This window comes from Dendroctonus ponderosae, unplaced genomic scaffold, assembly GCF_020466585.1.
Source record: "Dendroctonus ponderosae isolate FM_Combo_2020 unplaced genomic scaffold, Dpon_F_20191213v2 Dpon_F_20191213_2, whole genome shotgun sequence".
Classification (NCBI taxonomy): Eukaryota; Metazoa; Arthropoda; class Insecta; order Coleoptera; family Curculionidae; genus Dendroctonus; species Dendroctonus ponderosae.
This window is the reverse complement of record NW_026018165.1, coordinates 4,459,736-4,481,824: the sequence shown is the minus strand read 5'-3', so window position 1 is coordinate 4,481,824 and position 22,089 is coordinate 4,459,736. Positions and strand designations below refer to the sequence as shown.

At 30.9% G+C, this 22,089-nt stretch overlaps 1 protein-coding gene across 4 annotated transcripts in view; it reads left to right on the top strand.

Moving 5' to 3' along the window:
* Window positions 1-22,089, top strand: part of LOC109538342 (potassium channel subfamily K member 18) — a 147,746-nt gene that overhangs the window by 55,300 nt on the left and 70,357 nt on the right. For 2 of the 4 annotated variants that reach the window (XM_019905546.2, XM_019905543.2), the window contains exon 2: window positions 8,896-8,943. The exons of 1 other annotated variant lie outside the window; for it this stretch is intronic. The gene's annotated coding sequence lies outside the window, so the exon portion shown is untranslated. The remainder of the gene's footprint in view (window positions 1-8,895; window positions 8,944-22,089) is intronic. One more of the 4 variants, XM_019905544.2, reaches the window with a different exon arrangement.

The following is a 22,089-nucleotide window of genomic DNA, read 5'->3' as shown; positions in this document are numbered from 1 at the left end:
GTAAAATTAAAGAAAGCGCACTAATTTTACTAAATCAAAATAATTGTGTTGCTTCATGTTCATTTAATTTAAGTCATACATAAGTGTAGTATGCATTAAACTAACACACTTAAACACTATTGATATTATGACAATCGAATTAATATGCAAATTTCAGTTGCAAATGCAATAATTTTAATATTTAACAATTTTTTTATTTTCGTTACAATCACCACATAAACACGTTTCATTTGCATGATGATTTGTCTTGATAAATTTATACTCACTTTAAAGCTTATTAAATTGTTTTTCGAACAACACATTTCTTTTCTTGATCTGATGAATAGTTTTAAAAACATATATAGTTAAAGTCGAAAGTTTACAGTGGGCCGACTTCTATGCACGCAAGTTCATATTCTTCTGCTAGGAGCAAGCAAAGCATAGTGCGATCATATACTGGGGGAATATTAAGATTGATTGAGCTTGTATTCGCCGTTGAATTAAGTCTAGTTTAATAGAGTTACTTATATGGTGGATGAATCTTATAGTAATTTTAAAGTTAACTAAAGAATTTCTTTTATATATTTGTATAATGCACGCTTATACGAGCAATGCACAATGAATTGTCGCATGATCGAAACCTGATAACACAAATTCCGAAAATTGTTCTAAGTCTCTGCTGTTGAAAACTTTAAACAATGTCACTCCAGTAAAATCGTGACCGCATTTTTACTTTAGGCTTTGATGCAGTGTTGGCCTTGATGATTTACACAAAACCTGACGTTCCATTAATTTTGGAAATTTTTTCTAAATAATTCACTTGCAATTAATCATTGTGCAAATGGAAAACGGAAGTACACCAGAAAAATACAATAAAAGGCCCCGTAAACCCCAACTTATTTAGCATCTCATGCCTCAGACTAGAAAAGCGAGAAAATTTATATTCTTCAACGAATTTTGGTGAAGGAGAAAAATGCTTGCTCATTTGTCACCTTGACACGGAAATTGTTTTAAGTAATGCGGGGTCAAATGTTAAATAAGAATTGGGCTTTTGGAGGCTGCAAATTCCTTTTTATCTGCTCCTCATTTACAAAGCGTTTTAGAGCAAATTGAGGTTTAATAATGATTGGTTGCTTGTCGTAAAATAACTTTGATCGTTCAATCATTCTAAATTGGAAGGTCAATCAAAGATTAAGATCCCGTTTTGATTTCCTAATTTATTTTTGTTAACGAATATCTAGCCTAATTTGAATAATGGACTTACTTATTAAATGTTTTTCTCTATGTGTTTCATAATTCGTTCCTTTGCGCACAAAAACGGCTAAAATCTCGGTAGATTCATTCTCGATTCATTGTTGAAAACTTTTTTTACTTACCATTTAACAACTTTGAAGAAGATAAATTATAATTTAAAAATTAGCAAAAGTGTTTGTCATATACAGGGTGACCATTTTCTGAATCTTTGTATGGGTAACTTCTACATTTTTAAAGATAGAGAATCCGTTAAATGGGCAGAATTCGTTCATGGGGATGGAGAATCCGTTAAATGGGCAGAAAGAATGGGCCTATTCATTACCGTTTCCAAAATTTAGGTACCCGACTTGGTTCCTGAAATATCTTGAAAAGACAAGAAATCAACACTTTTTTAATTATCACTTATTACGTAAACTGCTTAACTTAGAAAAAAGTTTAAACTGCCTTTATTACATCTTTTTGCGTTGAATTCAATAAACTAGCACTCGTTCTCGTAGTCAACTTGATTTACGAGATAAAAAAATAAACTTATGTTTTTTTAAATGGTAGTGATAGTTGGCTGTGGGATTTTAGAAACCTTATTTTTTCTTAATTTGACGATATAACTGTTTGTATGTTTTTCTCCTTTTGTTGGCGTAAAACTTCAAAAGAAGATAAAAAATGTAGTAGGCTATGGAAACAAGAACTATATTATCACACAGAGCACCAAACAAAAATGAAATAATTAACAGACACAATCATGTTTACTGGGCTAATGAAAATAGGCGAGATCAACGTGTTTTTTTTTGTGAATGTCTGGTGGGGCATTTTTAGTGATAAAATTATTCGTGCATTCTTTTATAATCACAATTTAAATATGGAAAGATATTTACACTTTTTACCAAATGGACTTGAAGACATGTTGAATAGTTTTCCGTTAGCATCGTATCGAAAATTGGCATATTTTTAACATGATAGTGCACCTTTACACAACTCACGAGTTGAATGTGAAGATGCCAAAAAATGCCGGGACGTAAACGGAAGTCAACTTGAACATTTAATTTAAACGATTCATTATTGTTTTGGGCTTTGTGTGATAATATAGTTCTTGTTTCTATAGCATACTACACATTTTTTATCTTCTTTTCAAGTTTTACGGCAACAAAAGGAGAAACACATACATTACAAAAAAATTTGGATTTTAAAAGGCCCACAGCCAAGTATGATTACTATTTAAAAAACCATAAGTTTATTTTTTATCTCGTAAATCAAGTTGACTATGATACCGAGTGCTAGTTTATTGAATTCAATGCAATAAGATTTGCTAAGGGCAGTTTAAACTTTTTTTCTAAGTTAAGCAATTTAAGTAATAAGTGATAATTAAAAGTGTTGATTTCTTGTCTTTTCAGGATATTTCAGGAACCAAGTCGGGTACCTAAATTTTGAAAACGGTACTGAATAGGCAATCGAATTCTGCCCAATTTTGCCCATTTAATGGATTCTCTATCTTTAAAAATGTAGAAGTTACCGATACAAAGATTCAGAAAATGGCCACCCTGTATATCTTTTTAACATATTTAATATAACAAACTACAAGAAACAGCTTTATGATATATTATTTTTCTTTCTTTATTTCATCACATTTCAATCATTAATTAAACCTTTCTTACTTATATTCCAGCATAGCAACCAATCAATAAAATAAACTATTCCTGAACCGTCACATCGACACAACACATTTGTTTGAGTTTAATAAACTCAGTTACCTATAGATTTCATAGTTATTCGTATCACATGCAGCATAATTGGTGCTTAGTCTCATTCCATATTTATTTTACAATGTGAATAATTTCCGCAGTTAAATTCGTTATTCTCGCAGCCTTCCATGTTTGCGTATCTCAAATAATATTATTTATATATTATTATATTAATTAACTTAGTTCAGCACTAAGAACAATTTATATCCACCTTTGAAGCAGTTAGAACATTTAGATATGTTATAATTAGTTCTTACATTATTATCAACTTATAATTGATTAAATTACCTCTTTTGCAAGAAACAGTGTATTCCTAAATAATTCCATATTTCAATGAAATGTGCTTTTCTTATTTTATACTGCTTTTTTTTATCTTTTGTATATTACATTATTTATATAAATTATCTTACTTTGCTATCCTCCTGAAGTTGAAGCAATGCAATAGTTTTCTGCGGTTCTCCTCAAGTCAGTCAAATTTTATTTTGGATTAAGTTTATTTCTTTATTTAGAAAATTAAATCTGTTATTAAGACTTATCCGCTTAAGTTTGAGTCAAGCTATTTGGCAACGCGTTTGTTCTGCGAAATACTTTTAGAAAATTTTCGTTTATTGCTAGCAATTTCGTTAAATGGTTAGTAATTTTATTTCAGTATCTTTATTCTAGTCACGAAAAATCGATTTTTCAATTTCGTTTTTAGCATCTTTGGTTCGAATATCGCCCAACCTACATTCGTCGACTATATAGGCCTAATTGGTTTCAAAAAGTATGTTACAACAAAACTGGAATTAAAATGTAGTTGACAGAAATATGCAAGAAGCTATAAGAATTGAAATTAAAAATCTACAAAATTCTTTGAAACTCCTTTTCAATGGAAAAACTAAATCACTTATTTATGATTAATTATGAGAATGCAAAGAGTCAAGAGACTCATCTATTTGCATAATTAATGGAACAAGCCTGAGATGAGAAATGAATATCTGAAATCAGTCATAAGCTTCGGTTTCATACTGTATTCATTTTGGTAAAGTAAGTAAAGCAAGGATAATGCAAATACAAATTAGCAAGTCTTATGACAATTTAATTTGCTATCTGTACGCCGAACAGGAGAATCTGAATAACAAAACTGCACGGGTCGATGCAAAAACTAATAAAACCAGTCAGAAGGAAAAGTTTAAACATAATATCATCTCAATTGGTCTCATTTGCGTTTCATTTTGAGCGGTTATTTCTTCTTGGAGTAATAACGATGGTTTCAAGTGCTTTTCGTGGCAATAAAATAATGCAATTACGTCTCATTGTTAGCGGAAACTTACAGAATGTCTATTGATAATAAATAGTGGAAGATTTGAGATTCAATTTGGCTTTAATAGTATTTCATTTTTGTGTCAATATAGCATTTTTTGAGCCACTAGTATTTACAGTTAAAAATACATGTTTATCAGAAATTTTCCAATAATTACCTGTTCATTTATTGAACACATTCGTCCGGCTTCCTTAAAGACTATCTAACGTAATTGTACATGCCACTTCACCAGATCCAACACAATTTATTGCCAAACAGGCCATCTAAATAAATCCGATGGTAAAATAGACACTCTATAGATATAATCTCAGTAATAAAAGGGGCCAACGACAGCTTCCTTTCATATATTGGCCAGAAAAATCTCTAAAAATGGTCTGGAAAATCTTATCAGTTTTATTGCTGCAATAACTCGTTTAACCAAATAGCAGGAGTCACTACCAGTAAAAAAATGTATAAAACGAAATAGGGTCGAAAAATCGGATACAATAGTGACTTTCGTCGTAAAACCCCGAGAAATTGGAAACCCAAATCGACACTTGAAAAGAAAAGGACATTTGGGAGGGTTTTTAACTTTAGTAGTCAGGATTATAATTGAGAATAAATATGAAACCGATCCTAACAACCCCAATTTTAAAATTTGAATGTTTGAGTTTTTCCTTGGAATTACCATATTTTAAATATGCAAACAGAAAATCTGGAAATCGACTGAACTTCTTTGAGATGATTGGATGCTGTATTTTTGTTAGTCTCTTATTATAAGCATCGATGTTAAACCTACATGATCTTTTAATTATCAATTTTAAAAAAATGTATCAAAAAATTTTGTGCTGTTTTATTAATCTTGTTATTACAAGTTTACATGCATTGTCAGTTAGTCAATTTAAAGTGAAGATTAATTAAATCAACGATTGTAACGAAAAATATTGCTAAACACTTGTATAAGCCCTAATCAATTAAGTACACGTTGTTGCCAATCAAACTCATTCGGAATCCAATACGACAAAATGTGTAACATTTTTAAATTACATATTTAATAATTTCAATTTTAATTTAAACATGGATCGAGCTGCATATCTGTGACAGGCAGAGAAACAAATTGATTTGTGCCCGTTTGTACTATTGATGCGTGTACATTTTAAAATGTATCTTTTTTATTATTAATGCTTTGAAGCCGAAAATAGAAATATGTGCACATATCAATATTAGGCAAGTACTTAACTTGCAAATTTATTTTATATGAAACCTTTCGGTTTTTTGTTGAAGCGTAAATGTTGAAAAATAATGCTAGGTAGATTGCAAAATTTCAAATAGAGCGATAACGAATATAAGTGTAGTTTTAGCAATTGCGCAAATAATTGTATATTTGTAATTTCTTTGTATTTTTAAGTGTTTTACCAAATACATACATATTTTCTATTTTAACAAGATCTATTAAAATTAAGGTAACGTGTTTTTTATCTGATCAGTTTCCTATATAACTTTTTATACCAGTTTTGTAGCGCTTTTTCTTCACTGCATATCCCTATTCACCCACAAACCGAATCTCTGTTTCTTCTCTCCTCTCTTTCTCTGTTTCCATTTGAATACAATTTTTGCTCTAGTAGACATGAATACATGAATTAATTCCTTAATATTTTGCAACATTTGTATATACTTATTTCAACAATGTTAAAGGCAATTAGGCAATTGGTTTTTATTTACAATTTTCATTTAATCGATTTAAGTTTCATATAACGTACTCTCTGAAAGATCATATTTTCTTCAGTAATAATTGGATGCTAAATTGAACGGAATTGGTTTGTTGGAAAAATGGGCTAAAGGTTAAAGTTCCATCAATCTTCTTGAAATAATATTTTCCAGATACTTAACTTTTTAAAAGTGCGATAGAAAATCATATGTAATTACTTTTTTCCACATTAAATACGGAAGCAATAAGACCTGTATTTATTAAACTTAAAAATTCGATTTTTAAAGCAAATAAATCTTTTATTGAATTATATATTGTCCATGCGGGTTCAATAAATTTATTTATATTGTGGTGGCACCTTAATTGGTGGTGCATCCACCTGTTCTTTCAGCTAACTGGCATTAATTAAAATCATAATAATAAAATTACATACAAACTTAACATAACAATCAATTCAAAGTAAAGTAAGCTATTAAAAGATCTCATATGAAAAACAAGTTGTTCCCGGAAAACGGAATATATTTCCGAAACTTTTATCTTGATTCCGCGATATTTCTGTTGAAATAACATAAAAGGATTCCTTTACACAGCCAACAGTCTGTCGCTCGCGGTTTACTTGAAAAAACGACAAGGCAAAGTTGTTTTAATGTAAAATGTCATAACGATTTGGAATTCGATATATTTATGCGACTTGGCAAACTACTTTTATAAAGGATTCTCCACGAAATACATTTATTTGGAGCTTTATTTTTTACAGAGATTTATTTTGTCACGTTTTGTTTTATAACTTATTTGTTATACGGGGTGTCAATTTGAAAATTTCCCACCCTTAATATCTTTCTTGCAGTTTAAAATATTAAATATCGGAAAGCCCCGTAATATTATTCGCAAGGGGGACACTTTAAATAAATATTTTTAGCCTCCTTGTTTCAACTCCCTAGGACGATCGTCGACGACGACGTGAGATCTACCCGTCCTAGGGGGTTGAAACAAGGAGGCTAAAAATATTTGTTTAAAGTGTCTTCTTTACAAATAAAATTGACGAGTCTTTCGGATTTTTCATAATTCAGGAAAGATATTAAGGGTGGGAAGCTTATAAATAAAATTAGTAATTAAAGACACCTTGGATAACTTATACTTATATGTTCTAAAATGAGCATTTTATAGCAAAACATTTTAGTGTTATTAGAGGGTGTAAGTGAGCGTTTTTTCATGTTGACAATCAACTTATTTTCTCAGTTTTTAGAGCAAGAAAATTTTAAATTATTTAGCCAATTGAATTTACTTGGCTAAAATGGAACATGAATGTTTTCATGTTTCAGTTTAGCCAAGAAAATTATTTTAAAAAAAGTTTTAATAGAAATAAAGTTTTTTGTTTATCAGTTTGTAAATCAGAACTTTAGTCCAAACAACCCTTATCTGATAGCTTTATTCCAAAATACGGGAATACAGAAAGTTGAAAAAGACCAAAAGATAGACAACACTATTAAATAATTTAGTTGAATTCGTAAATAGGCGTTTCATGTGTTTCATTTATTTCTATAGTTCTTTTGTGTGTAGTTTTTCGAACGACGACGGCGTTGGACATCCGAGACGAAGTCGAGGGTGTCAATTTGCCAGGATCCGTGTCATAAACACGAACTGTAAATGCACAGTTTTGTCAATAGCCTCCAGTTGACAAAGAGTATATTCAGCTTTACGTATTTTATTTGATTATTTGCGTAATTATTTTTGAATATTTCCTATTTAAATGTTCGCAAAATAAGAGCTTGCAATAAAAGTTGTAGCATTTTTACATACCAGAAAGAAATTATTTGGAAAGCTGCTGAAACTTTCATATTGCCGTATTATTGGCAATACTTTCAGTGCTTCATTTTTGACCTGATTATACAGAATAAATAGTCTCTAATCTGAACGTGAGAAAGTTACGATTAATCTTGAATTGATTGATTGATGATTAATCTTGAATTGAATGAATTAAAGATTATATCAAAATGAATATATTGTAAGATGTAGGTACAAAGTTCATTAACAAAAAATCAATAAATATAGTAACACCAAAGATAGTTGATTTTAAAGATTTTAAAGAATCTGTAAATACACTTTCTTGCGGTCATCAGTCGTTTTTAGACTACCCGCAGCAGTTATACTCACTCTCAAGAAGCAGAAGCGCAACTAAGTATATCCTAACTTATAGTCTAAAACTACAACAAATATAAATATGACATTGCAGTTATAAAAGTGTCGTGGAGTTGGATCTAACTTTCCACGCGACAGACTGCCTTGGTTGTCTTCAAACTAGAGGCTAAGATAACAGAATTTCGAAAGTTTCCATCCAACAAAAGGGGAAGTTTGACAAGAAAGTTTTCGGTTCGTTTTCGACTTATTGTTTGTTCAATGACACCGCAATGATATTATCCTGTTTGTTTTTCATTAGCGCTGCTAATCTTATTGTCACATAGACAGTGAAAATACACCGGTTAAACAAACAATAATTAAGGGAGGTTGGATACACAGAGTTTTCGGATTTTATCGCAAATTGCCTGTCGGTTCTACACAAGAATCCCGGTTTGGAAACTTTTCTGCCATTATGTACATTTTATCGAAAGGAAACTAACGGTTCAAGGGAAATGCCGAAGAACAGAACAAAGCCGATTGTTAAGTAAAAGGCTATCAGGAATGCATCCGGAAAGAAAATCGAAATTCATTTATTAGTCTGCAGGCATAAATTTTGATTGAAGTTCTATACTTTAGTTACGTAACAATGAATTATTTATTGGGTAAGCCTGTTTTGTGCCACATGGTGGCCACATAAACAGCAAAATTTGATCAAATAATATTCATTTTATGATGATACTGCTAAATATTAATGTTAACTTTTATTGGTTTAATATGATACTAAATTAACATATTTTAATATATTTTTTTTGTTTCAGATTGTTGTTTTGAATAAGAATGTACGGAAAGAGCAGTTGTAGTTAAAGGTCAGATATTGTAGATAAGTTCTATATTGTTGAGGCGGATTCATTTTTTTACAAACTTCTTTTTGGGTATTTCGCCTAAAAAAATTTGTAACAATAGTAGGATAATACAATATATGAAAATTCGCTCTGATAATTCGTCTGTGCAAATTGTCAGTTATGTAATAATTGTAATAATAATAATCATATAACTGTCAATTTGCACAGACGAATTATCAGAGCGAATTTTCATATACTGTATTATCCTACTATTGTTACACAATTTATTAACATACTCTTTTTTGAGGTTCATTGAGGTTCTTTTGATAACGATAGCAGAAAATAGCTATCGAAACGTCAAGGTAGTTTGTCAAATTAATTTCTCTACTAGTTGGAATTTTCTCTTACAGCTTCAGCCTAAGTGTGTCGCAGGATACCCTCTAGGTGATAGTTCTTGATTACTTTTCGATAAATAATTCGTTCTTATTGCGAAATAGGAGCACTACTTATCAATCTGTAATAAAAGACGTGAGGAAATTCTGTTTTTTTTTAAGACAAAAAATGTTTAGGCAAAATACCCAAAAATAAGTTTGTAAAAAAATTAGATATTGTCTAATCAATAAGTATATTAGAACTCTTAGCTATTTTGCCAAGTGAAGCGCTGTTATAGCGTAAATGTAATTTCCAAGAAAACTGTATATAATACCGACAGGAAACACCAAGAGACGTTAATGAAAAAACATTCACATCCTTATATAAATTTTGATCAAAATTCTCGAAGTTATTTTGTAAATTAAAGGTCTATTATAACGGAACAAAATGAAACTCAATGTGTTTTAAACATTTGAATTTTCAAACTTCAAAATGTTAAGAGTGCGTTATTAACTTGTATTAAATGACTTCATTAGCTATGTCCACTTAACTGGTTTTTTTATCAAATAGTCGGTGTCCATATCGATTACAGATTTGAGGGATAGCAGCAGTTTGGTCCATTTTTTTGTAGCTTATTTTCAAATCAAAACGATGCAATTTTCGATTTTTCAATTACGGTACAGTTTTTAAGTGCCTACATATAAATCGTTGAAGAAAACATGATTTAAAAAAACTTTTTAAATTTTTACCAATTTATTACATCAATTAATTTAACGGGTCAAATAATCACCTGGGAAAATTTGCAGTCCAACAGATAATCCGTTCACAATTCCTCACCACACATTTATCGAAAATCGGTATTGAAAATTGCTTCTCCAAATTGCATAGCAATATGTGCGTTTCTGAAAATGTTAATTTCATTTCGAGTGAATGTCAGCAACGAGAATGTTGCTGAAAAATTGTCATTATTTTTTTTCTTTCATTAGTCATCTGTGGTGAAAATTTTCCGCTTTGTGGAAATGAGCTATTATTGACAGGCTGCAATATGTTTCTCAAAAAAGTTTGTCTCAATCATAACTCATTTTTAAAAGATCGAGAAAGAAAAAGGTTTTTGTGCACCCTTATAGGTTCCTCCGTTTTTATACTGACAGTTAGTAGAGAACAATAAAAAGAACGGTATTGCTTTTTCTTCACACTTGTCCTTTCAATTCTGTGCTTAGGGGTTGAAATTTTGATAATTTGTACTCAGCAATTGCTGCAGGAATTATGCTAAATTTAAAACCAATTGATTGAAGAAGGTATTGAATCAAAAATTGTTTAAAATATAAATTCAAAAGCAAAAAACTGTTATTTGCATTTCAGATATTACTTTTCTTATTTCAATTTCAATCGCCCTTTTAAGTTTTTGTGTATTATCTCAGAACATCCCTTATACAGTTAAAATAAAGTTTCTACTCAACAATAACATTGCGAAAAAGCCGTTGTGGTAAAAACCTTTTCAGGATTATCATTATCAATTTATATTCTAAAAAAGGTCTAAACAACTTTTAACTGAGTCAATTTTGATTAGTGACTAAAGCGTTTTAAGAAAATTCTATGACTATTTAACGCTCTTAATAACCTGAGAATTTAATAAAGCTGTTGATACAAAAAAGTATGTCTTAGAAAGTTTTCCCATATTTGTATCATCGTCTTGATTCTTTCCCTAGCTACACACGTATTTCAATTCCAAGTTTCTCAGTTTCCATATTAATATAGTTGAAGATTTGTGAATTACAGTACTTTATATTATGGTCTTACATGTGATTATACTTATTTATTATATTTTTAGTATGATACTTACATTATTGATTTTCTTGCGAGAACTAGCAGGTCTTCAGTTCATCCAGATCCTTATTCTTCATATGAGAGGCCCTCATTTGTCGGTTTACACTATTGGGAAAACAGCTTATTTGTTCTTATCGGGAGTAGGTAATACAGTTACATCATATTTTATAAACAATTTTTCACCGCGGGCTTTTTTGTGATATTTTGTGTTCCCTAGGATTTGCTTGGCGTGTCTTTAGAAGTAGTATCCTAGGTAAAAGTGGATTTAGTGTTTGTAATATTGAAAAATTAGCGTGTTCTTCTTTATTGGTCTTCAAATCCGTCATAGTTGTGAGTTTTTTGTGTTCGAAAATTTTTGACCATCTGGAACCATCACATGCCACATACTCTGCTCCTTCATCCTGTGCTTGCTGGAATGCATATTTTCAATACCGACCAAATAATTTCTGTCGGCTTTACCAACAACTGTATTATTCACGGGTTTAACGACTGGAATTTAAATTTTTCTAGAAGGGCTTCAGTTCAGAATTTTTTCTTGTCTTATATCAGTCATTCTAACTTTAGCAAAATGTGTACAGTAACTGCTCTCTGAGTAGGAAAGTTTTTACAAATCTGTTGTGCAGAAATTCTATGCGAATAATATTTTAATCTATTGACTATTTGAACTCGATTATAATCACGTTGTTTCGAAATATTTAAAACAATTACAAACTTTTTAGCTGCCGCATTTCAAAACATTCTGAAAACTAAAATTAATATTTCCATTTTAATATGGAAAAGTAATAATCCTCAATGCTATCATATTTCATGAATAACGGCCGTTAGTTTTCTCGCTCTTTATAAATCAATCAATTTTAGCCATCATGAAGACGGAGAGCGCTTGGAGAGAAAGGCCTACGAAATAATCCAATATTAAATTTGATATTGCAAATCCTCCATCGCGGATGAATTACAAATCGTATTTCCTTCAATAAAAGCCACACGAGCATGGATTTGCCGATACTTTTCCAATAATAGGAAGCCATATCTTCAAATTGCGTGAACTTTAATACCCGACCAGACAAAGTCGTAATTTGATCTACTCAAGCCATCAAGCCCACTGATAGGGGATACCATCTTATGTAGGGATTGATAAGCGTAAATTCGTCGTCATGTTTAGCATAAATATGTGGTTTCAACATTCAACCAAAATATTGAGGAATTCATTCATTAGGCAAAAAACTACAGTTTATTTGTCTGTTGTACTTAAGAATTTTTTCTTGATGTTTCGCAAGCACGAATGGTTTACATATTTAGTTTTTCCTGAAAAGCTAACACTGGACTGATCTTGGTCCAGACGTTTCGTTAGCACACCTGGCTAGGATCTTTATAGCTTGTTTATTATGGGACTACCAAAAAATTAAAATACGAAATTTTTGTTAAAAATAAATACTGTACCAACAGTCAACAGTTATGCAACTGTTTGCCCGATATGTACAATTTCAGTAAAAATACCCAACAGTAGAAAATTAATCCGATAATTCTGTAATTAACAGAATGACTAAAAACCCGCCGGGCGAACTTTTGCAAAAATACTTGTTGAATAATTTAAATCCGTTTGAACACAGATTTAAATAACTGGAACTAATTCGATTTGGAATATTCATTTTAGCGCCCTGAGAGGTTTGAGGCTGCAGCCTTTTAGTTTAATGCGTAACATATTCGGTCTTTGCTCGGCATTAAAACTGCCCATTGAACCACATTTTAATTATCAGCTCAAAGCACCTTTATTCTTACCTTTGTTTAGATATAATTTGATTTTACAAGAGTTTTTCACTGATTTAAAAACAAAACAGATACAGGGTGATTCATAATTGGCGTCATTCCTCTGGAGGTGTTGTCTGGCGATATTTTAGGGGTACCTACGGAAAAAATAGTTAAAAAATGTATTATCAAAAACTGCGAATTTTGCAAAAAGCTATATCAAAAAAACGGCAACAATGTTTTTCAAGGTAATCTGCCTAACTAACATTACGGAAACATCTGTTGCTTCCTAATTATTAAAAACTCCGGTAATCATGGATTTATACAGAAAGTGACAATAAAATAGCATTCGTATCATTCTCGCAAATGTAGAAAATAATTCAGATAAATTTAAGGTTTCAAGAAGGCAAAGACCTAAACGAACGTAATGTTTACCAATAATGAGATAAGTTTTTCAAATGTTTTGCTTTCCCAAAAGGAAGGGTTTTTTCTCTCAAGAACTGATGAATGTTTTAACGCTTTATAAATTACAGTTTTTATACAACATGTTTCAATTGTGAATTAGTGTTTGTAGTTTGTGTAAATTTTAAATCTGATGATGGCGCAGTTGTCTCGCCGAAACGTAATGAAATAAACGATATTCAAAATTGTTACTTCACACATTGACTGAGACCCAGGGAAGAGAAGAATATAATAACAATGAAATAGACAATGATAAACGGTAAATTCAACAGGATTCGTTGACTGTGGTAACACCTTTTTAAAATTTCAATTATTTTTCAAATTTCGAATGTATGTTCACAAATAAACACACATTTGAGTCAATAACTCGAAACAAGTTAGTGCCTGTTTAGTTTCCTTATTATCCACTCTTATCGAGCAGCTTCTCGTATTCGGTTAATTAACTTCTGCTCAATGTATACCGGTGTTCAGTAAACACTCGGTTTAATGTGTCCTTGTGTCCTGTGTATATTAGATACGTGGTAGGAATGAAGCCCTTCCTTGATATTTATTTGGTGCTTGGGAAAGTGTCAGTTATTGTGTTCTGAGTACCCCTGGAAAGCTCTCATGCAATTATGTCCAATACTTGTTCCTCTGTGTCTGGAACCCAAACATCTATTGTCGTCCACTATTTTCCTGGAACCACTCTTTTCGGCCATTGTTGGCGTGAGTTCTTATAGCTTCTGCTATGTTTCTGTGGCTTTTCTCTTGAACTAATCGCATATCCGCAAATTCGTGAAAGGAGCTTCAAAGTAAGTCACAGTTAGATGAATTATTGTTATTATTGACAAAGGCTATCTATCAGTAACTATCTGCTAATGACAAAAAACATCATTACCGCTTTGACTTAAAGAAACTAGAAAATTGAAGAAGATGTAAGATATAATAATTTGAAGCAAAGATCGAAATTTATCCTCCAAGTTAGACTCCAAGTGAGTCTACTCAGTGATCTACTCAAAACGAATGGCGCCAATTTTGAATCACCCTGTATATTGAGACTGAGAATGAGTTACACTGACTGATTGTTTGTTGCATGATATCGCTTTGTAACTCTGTAATTCTTGTGTAAAACTTATATTCGATATTATATGAGTTTTAATTTTACTTTCGCTCTCTTCATTTTGGGAGTAAGAAATTGTACGTGCTTTATTACAAATTTTGATCGTAAAAAGCCAACTTTCAAGACAAATCACAATTACGAAGGTGAGTTTGGGATGACGCAAAATAAAAATAGAAAGTAAAAAATACATCTTCTGTTTACATTTTTTATTGGGTTCCTTGGACAAAAGACCGTTGACGCAACGAACTTTTATCATCACCTTGAAGAACTTGAATAATAATTTTAAAAAAATCCTTGAAAATATCCATATTTTATGCACTCGTGAAACTCATGATTTTGGACGATTTTGAGGCAAGTGTCTAAGGGTGGTTAATATTTTACGTTACTATTAGCTGCACTTTGGAAGATCCGCTTTGAAAGGCAAATAAAAGTAGAGTTAGAACAACCATTATGAAATCGATATTTACTAAGCTCGCAACACTGATAATTCAGGGAGAATTTTATGAAACCTTAAGCACCTTTCGAGTCAATTGTCCACTGAAGATGATAAAAAATGTAGCTATGTTGTGACCTGCTTTAATTTGGAAGATGCAAATTTTTAAAAGAGGGAGTGCAATTGAATAAAAGTAACTAACTATTATGACACCGATATTTACTTAGCTGGTAAAGCCAAGGTTCTGGGTGATTTTTACGAAAGTATTTTCTAGTTTTTATGGAAAATTACGTATATACTACAACAATCTTAAAAATGTAGTACGTGTTTAATTCACTATTGAGGGAACAATGTTTATTTAGTTATAACTATAAAACTGCATTGAAGTTTGCTTTGAAAATAAAGACTTGTTGTGACTTATGTAAATTATAAATTAAATACCTTTAAAGTCAAGCTTTGAGCGGTTTTATTATGACATATTATATCAAAATGGGATTTCTCGAATGAGGAAGTTCACCAGGCATCTAATAATGATAATTCAACATGATAATAATATAATCCAAAACTATAAGCGCAAGTAAAACGCTGTTGTATCTTCGGGGCTTCGGAATAAGTAACAGACTAAAAACTTGCAAACGTTTGCAAAAATGCATTTTTATACTAGATATATTTATTACTTTACTATCAGTGACAGTTTCTCCTCAGAAGAAGCAAAAGGAGCAGATTTACGATTACGCACATTTCACTTCACTGAAAAAATTTTACTTAGCTATCGCATGGCGAGCTTAGTTTCTTAAAAAACTGAAAACCTTTTTCTTGGTTTATTTCTATGTGAATTTTCTCGATAAGCATAACTGATATTAGCTAATATTAATTATCATTTTGATTAATTACTTAACCTTGACTTGTAAAGTATTTTAACGTATTGTATTTCTTTGGCGTTGAATTCAAAATATTCCCGAGTTCAAACTTTTATTTCAGTCCATTATTATTTATTTAATTCAGCATTGTAGCAAGTCAGCGACTTCTTAATGTCAATTATGTTTGATTTAACTCGTTTCTTCTCTTCTTCCTCAAGTTCTTTGCAGTATATTTTATTCGTATTCTACCAAATTTTCTATTTGTTGGTTTCATCAAATTTCATAATTACATCAGTAAAATGTAGCCTTCGCCGTCTTACTTTGAACCAATTCCAAACAATGAACCAAAACTTTTAAAGATTTTCCATTTAAGGCAATCTATCTCATTGAATTAAAAAATCAAACATTTTTAAGGGAATTTAGGTTTAGTCTATGCGTCACAGCTTTCTAAAGCCAACCCTTATTTTATCAAAGAACAAATTAGTTAAAGAACATAAGGATAAATCAAATTATTTAGACTTTTCGATCTGATAATTGACTTTTTATAATTATTCTTAATAAAAATCAACATAGAATAATCGGCACAACGGTTCAATAAAAAACTGTTTTTTTCCTCAGTTTTCTTAGATAAATAGTGTCTCAAAAGATATTTTCAAGTCAAAATGGACATTTCAAGACCAAATATCCTGATTTCTACTTTCAGTTCTTGCAACAAATAAACAAAACTAAAACGCAACAAACGAACTCAACTATTTAAAAAGGACAATTCAAAAAGCGAAATTTAATTTCATTAAAAATTCTCCAACAATTTGAATTTCCATTAGAAATACACATGTCCTATCTAACAATGACAAATACTCAAGAAATTCTCCCAATTTAGGGTATGAGATGCTGAATGTAGGCTAATAAAATAACTCCTTTTCTCCTTTTCTTTTGTGTGTTCTATCAAATATCCAACTTATCCGAGTTCCTTTTCGTGACGCCTTTACTGCTTTATTCGCATATATTTTGCTGAATCTAATATTCCAAGAGGACGCTGCCACGAGATCAAGTGATTCTCGCCTTTTTTATTCAAGTCATTTAATATATTAAGATCTTCCATGAGGGTCTTTAGCAGGCAAAGTACCTAGTTCATATACTAAGTGTAGATCGATCATCAGTATAGTGTGAATTGTTGGGAAATAGCAGTAATATCAAGGGAAATTAATTATTTCAGAAAACTGTTTGTTAATTAATCAATTATGTCTTATATATTCAAACAAAAAATATAAATGTTATCTAGCTTCCAAAATATATGTTTGTTCCAAAATGATTCGAATTAATATATTTTTAATGAAGCCTATTTAGGAAAAATATGTTCGATCTTTTTTGGCATTATAAAACTGTATGAAAATTTCTATTAGGGATGGGAGAAAAACATCGATGTTTCGCAAACATCGATGTCATTCGTTCGATGTTCGATATTTCTACCATCGATGTTGGAAATTTGGAACATCGATGTTAGACCCTGAGATAAAAACATCGGACATTTGATGATGAAACTAGATAGAAACATTTTCTGCGAACTCTTTGATAGTGCCGATTCAAACGATACCGCGGCATAGCGGTCCATTTCCAGCTGCACCCAAAAAAAGCCTCTATTGGCAGACGGTTGACCGAAAAATGTGGCAACTATATGTTGAAAAATTTAGTCGATTATTTAACAATACATTGTTTTAAAATGTGATACTAGTAGATAGTAAAATAAAAGTATTTAAGTTTAAGTTAATCAATTTGAAATTTGTATGCAACGGCCTTCGATGTTTCCCTACCATAAAATGTATGCTTCTGGTATGAAAGCTAGCGAAAAATTTTGCGCTCAAGTTCAACAAATGATATTGTATCTGAAAGTGTGGGTCGTTCCAGAATTTTGAAACTTATCCATACGATTCCGAGAATTTGCGTGATTGCTGGGAAAATTACTTACAAACGGAAATTAAAAGCATAATGGAAGGTGCAATCCTGCTAAGCAGTTTAACGTTTCAACGACTAAAAAATAGCACTTTAGGTCGCATTCGGGTTTCTTGGGATGAGCTAAGGCTATAAAAAATCCCAAAGAAGTTTCCTTTTTATCAGCTTAGCGTGCCTTTTTTGTCTGTCACGTTCTACTTGTTTTTTTATGTTTGTTAAGAGATTGTATGTTCATTACTGCCACGCTGCTATTTTAGCATTGTAGAGTGCGGTATGTAACTCGCTGTATATAAGTATTTTTAGACAAAAATATCAGTCCAATTGGATTTTATATAACTTCGCACAATATGGCGATCTAATAATTTCTACATAACAAAATCCCATCCGAATATTTAAACGCTTTACAGGAAATAAGCAACATCAATAAATTATCGTTAGGACAAATATTTTTCCTTTTAGTCACGATAGGAAGTTATCGATTAATCGGTGACATTTTCGTGCTAGAAATAACCGATTGATTTCACATATTTAGCTGCCACTTTGATTTGCTCTAGATATATCTTGATACAAATTGAATTGATCGATGGCTGATCAATTGAATTAACCAGACACTTAAACACTTAAGACACTTAAAATAGTTTCACAGAATCACAATCAATCTACTTAATTCAAAATTTTTCAGAATTTTCAGAAAATTCAGAAATTTAGATCAGACACAGACGATCTTAGCTCTATTTATCATACACTAATTAAACGAACACCTATTTACACTAATTAAGTCAACTACATAAAATATAAACACCTGGTATATTGACGAAATGCAGACCAAGTGATAACCTCAGAATGCAAAGAAAAATGCCAAATATTATATACAGTTTTTTTATTCATTCGCTCGATATTGGACGAAGTAAAGATTTTTCAGTGGCTTGCCAAATGTGAAGGTAGGAACAACCATACATGTAAAGAAAATTCTAATGTAATCCCAAAAGATTCAAACTATTTTAATATACTTTTTAATACGTTTGTAATTTGTATTTTAATATGTATGTTTGACACTCTTCTTTTAAACTAATAACGAATGGGAATGTATATTTTAGACAAACTGATGATGGTGGAGAAAAACACCGAAACGTTTTTGTGACATTTTAAATGGGAAGCAATAAAATTGACTGGAATTTCTACATACATTCGTACACAATGAATCAATCTACTGCCAACCACTTTAAAAAAAATATATGCCAAAAGTATCAATTTTAATAGCACTTGACTTGAATTGACTTAGCTAATTAAGAATTATTCAAATACCCACGAATCTGCATACAATCTTACTTAGTATTACACATTATATTTAATATTGATTAATTGTTGCTTACAATTCTTAAATTATTACCACTTGTTAATTTATTAACTAGTTTACTTACTACTTAACTAGTTTTCACTTAGGATATCCAACTAATCTGGTTTTTTTATGTCGTTAAACCTATGAGCCAAACAGGTACAATTTATTAAATGGCACTTCAAAAATGGTTAATAATTAATTCGATCACGTATACTGCAGCGTCGGAAAATATCAGTAAAATGTTTTGGGCTGAAGCAACTTCGAAGAAGAAAAATCGCTTTACTTTTCCTGAACAAATCTAGAAATAGTTGTATATATTTGTTCTGGTTTATTTCCAAACTTTGTTTGAACTCATAACGAAGTGAAACGAACTTTGAATTAGTTATATAACTGCCAACAACAAAATGTAACTAATGAGGAACAGTGGATTTTCGATTTGTTAGGCTGTAGCCGGTACGAGTAGGGTTCCGGTGTGAAAACCACCAGTTCTTCAAGCTGCGAAACCTTAGCCGTTCCATTACCATGTAAAATGGTTTGGAATATACATTTTTACAACAAAATATATATATAAATATATATATAAAATATACAACAAAAGTATGTTATATTTTATGTTGCGTTGTTCATTTATTCTTAATTCACATTTTTCTGCAAAACATAAAAATTTTTAATGCCAAAATCTTCGCACTGCATAAGCAAAAATAATTCTTGGTTGCTCATTGAAACCATAGCTTGAAGCTAGTTGAGTTCACGTATCTGCTGTTAGTCTAATTGGCAACTCTACCTTTTGGGCGACTTAGTTTTTAATTGTAAGGTACTGTATGACAATCTTTCTTGTATTAATACGTAATTTATTTAAGTTGTTTGATTTGTACGCAGTTAAGGTAATTAAAATTAAGTACGGTTGCTGTTAAAGTGCAGGGCTAAACTTGATGCAAGAAATCCACTTTCTACTTATTGCGCTTAGTTCAAAACCGTCAATTGAAAAATGCAAATGAATTACCAATTTACTCTGCTGTTGCCGCAGGTTTCAAAATAAATCGAGCATAAAAATAATGTACAATAGCTGTGAACGATGCCGATTATACTTGCATTTTTTAAAGTTAATTATTTTTTAAACGATTTTTAAAGCAGGTTCTAACACAATTGAGAATATTTTCAGTTCAACAGTTTATTTTTTTTATCAGTTTATTAAACAATAGCAGGCAAAAGCAACAAAAAATATTGTTTTTTTCACGTCGCCAGCATTATTTAGTAATAACTAACCAAACCAACTATAATGCAAACTTTTTAATGTTCTATTTGTTGCTCATAAAAGTCTGTTCGTATTTTTTAGCGAATAATAGCTTTATTTCTCTCAGGCTAATCTAATTGATTAAATCTTATTAAGTGGTTTTTTTCGCCAACAATGCGATTTAAAATTTAAAACTCAATTTACTCCTTCAGCCTCAAGCTGAATGTCAGGGTTTTCCTTTTATCCTGTCCCGATCCTCTGCTGATGATCATGGTCGCTAAAAGTTCAGGCCATTAAAAAGGTTGCATCGTGTTTCCTTGTTCTCACGAACACCCTCATTTATTGCTGGTCAATTTTCTTTTGTCCATGACGTTTTTAGTACTTTCGCTAATATTCCTATATTTTCAGCTGAATTGGCCACCATAAAAGCACTGTGTTAGTACAGAGTTAAGTAGGTTTCGTTCCTTTTTATTTTTCGCGCTCCTGTCATTATTGCATGCGACTTTGAACTTTCTAAGGTGTGTAGTTACATTTATTTTTTCTTTAGATCGTAAATTTTATATTTTGAAATTTTTTTGCTAAATAAATTGATATACTTAATTTCGTTTGCAAATTTTGTTAGTAGTTTGATGTAAAATATATTAATAGATATGTATGGATTATTTTCAGTATGTTATATTTTATTATTATACACTTTGATTTGACAAATAATGTAAATGAGAGTTAAAATAATTTCATATTGTTCAAAAATGATCGTTATCAGGGCTTATATGGAACAATATAAAGTATAACTATTATGTTATATACGAGTATATAGACAATGATTCATTGATGTGGATAATCTAACTAAGAAGTAAATTGAGGAAACAGCGAGAAAACAAAATACACAGAAAAACAATATAATGATTATATAATTTAGTTAGCCAACTCTTTCATGGTGTAGTCATAGAAAAGCGACACTAGGAAATTTTATCACACTACACACGTTAAACATTTTATTAATTCAAAATAAAGAACCAATAGTTCTTCAGTTTACATTTTGTCTTAAAAATCTATTAAAGTAAAGTGATCATCGGAGCTTTTATTTAGTACTGATGGTTACAGAGTGCTTATAATCGGGTCCTCATACACAAAGCAAGACATTGGACATTGTTTAAATATTATCAACTAAATTTAACTTTTCTGGTCGACACAATCACAAGTTGATTGTCTTTTAGGGATTAACTCCATTTCGAACCGCAAAAATACGTTTTGCAGCAATTGTTTGTCATGTGGGGTTTTGCGTCATCAAAGTAATTCTAAAAGAATGTTCGTGTACTTGGCAAAGTAAAATTGAGCCCTAGTAGGTTTCATCAACTTGAGCTGATGTGGCTATTTTAATATTTAACATTGTAAATCCCGAAACAACCAACCGAACAGATTTATTTTATAGAGTTTGATTATCAGCTATTGCATTTATATTTTGATTAATTGGCTTAGGCCTTTTTTAAATATATCCTTTTAATAATGTCCTCCGGAATAACTTGAAATTCGATTCGATTACAAAAGTTTCTTTAAAATATTGTTCATAGCGTTTAAGGAAATATTGATTTTTTAAATTTGGTGTTTATGTAAACAAACTGTTTTCCACATATTTATAATGTTTTCAAACGGCCGGCTGAAAATGGAAGCAGCAAAACAACAAACGTCATTTTATTCACTAATTAAATAATCAAATTCCATCATTAATTCATCATCACATCACAAATTCGTCCTATTAACATCTCCATTATCGTCCATTAAACCAACATTTTAGCATTTGTATTCTATAATAAATCCTGTTATTTATTTTTTGCCATATCCTGGCTACGC